We start from the raw sequence: 1846 nt of genomic DNA, 5'->3' as shown, positions 1-1846 counted from the left end.
CAATTCTTTTGGTTGTGTTTTAGGACAGCATGATATCACAGGCAAAATGGAACAAGCAATCTATTATTTGAGCAAAAAGTTCACGAGTTACGAGGTAAAATATACTCTTTTAGAAAAGACATGTTGCGCCTTAACTTGGATTGCTCAAAAGTTGAAGCACTATCTTTCATCCTACACAACCTACCTCATATCTCGAATGGATCCTTTAAAGTATATTTTTCAAAAACCTATGCCCACAGGCAGATTGGCGAAGTGGCAGATTTTACTTACAGAATTCTACATTGTGTATGTTACTCGTACCGCTATGAAAGCACAAGCATTGGCCGATCATTTGGCAGAGAACCCAGTCGACAATGATATGAGCCTTTGCGAACTTACTTTCCTGATGAAGAGATAAAGTCAATTGAGCAAGAAGTTCAAGATGATATGTATGCGTGGAAATTATATTTTGATGGGGCAGTCAATGTTAAAGGAGTAGGAATTGGGGCGGTTCTTGTCTCACCGACCGGGCATCATCATCCCGCCACAGCACGACTCTGTTTCTTTTGTATTAATAACACAGCAGAATATGAAGCTTGCATCATGGGGTTAAATATGGAAATAAATCTGGATGTACACAAGCTAGTGGTGTTGGGAGATTCCGAATTACTCATTCGACAAATTCAGGGTGAATGGGAAACGAGAGATATCAAGCTCATTCCATACAGACAGTTCTTAGAGGACCTTAGCAAAAGGTTCAAGACTATCGAGTTTAGATATATTCCCAAATCCCATAATGAGCTGGCTGATGCCCTGGCTACCCTAGCTTCCATGCTCCCATACCCAGGAAATACGCATCTCGACCCATTAGAGATACATATACGAGATCAACATGGTTATTACAATATAATTGATGCAAAACCAGATAATGAACCTTGGTACTATGATATCAAACGCTTCCTAAAGTCAAAAGAATATCCAATACATGCCAATGTAGATCAAAAGAGGACTATTAGGCAACTTACTAATGGTTTCTTCTTAAGTGGGGAGATTCTGTACAAACGAACCCCAGACTTGAACTTGTTGAGATGTGTTAATATTCAGGAAGCTGAAAGAATCATGAATGAGGTACATTCGGCGGTATGTGGTTCGCATATGAATGGCTATGTTTTAGCGAAGAAGATTATGCGGGCAGGATATTATTGGTTAACTATAGAGCGAGATTGCTTTCACTTTGTTTTCAAGTGTCATCAGTGTCAAATTCATGGTGATTTGATTCACTCGCCACCTTCAGAGCTGCATCTTATGTCTGCTCCTTGGCCATTCGTTGCTTGGGGCATGGATGTAATCGGTCCAATAGAACCAAAAGCTTCTAATGGACATCGATTCATACTAGTCGCTATTGACTATTTCACCAAATGGGTAGAAGCTGCTACTTTCAAATCGGTCACGAAGAAAATAGTAGTGGATTTTGTTCATTTGAACATCATATGTCGTTTTGGTATACCAAAGTCCATTATCACAGACAATGCAACCAATCTCAATAGTCATCTAATGAAGGAGGTTTGTGAGCAATTCAAGTTCGTGCATCATCATTCTACCCCTTACCGTCCTAAAGCAAATGGAGCCGTTGAAGCAACAAACAAGAATATTAAAAAGATTCTTAGGAAAATTTCCAAGGATTTTGACAGTGGCATGAGAAATTACCGTTTGCTCTTTTAGGATATCGTACAACTATCCGTACATCGACTGGCGCAACTCCTTATTTACTAGTCTATGGGACTGAAGCTGTGATACCCGCAAAAGTCGAAATTCCCTCACTTCGAATCATTGGTGAAGCCAAAATTGATGATACTGAATGGGTCAA

This window comes from Capsicum annuum, chromosome 5 (genome assembly GCF_002878395.1).
Source record: "Capsicum annuum cultivar UCD-10X-F1 chromosome 5, UCD10Xv1.1, whole genome shotgun sequence".
Taxonomy (NCBI): domain Eukaryota; kingdom Viridiplantae; phylum Streptophyta; class Magnoliopsida; order Solanales; family Solanaceae; genus Capsicum; species Capsicum annuum.
Note: the sequence above shows the minus strand (reverse complement) of the source record.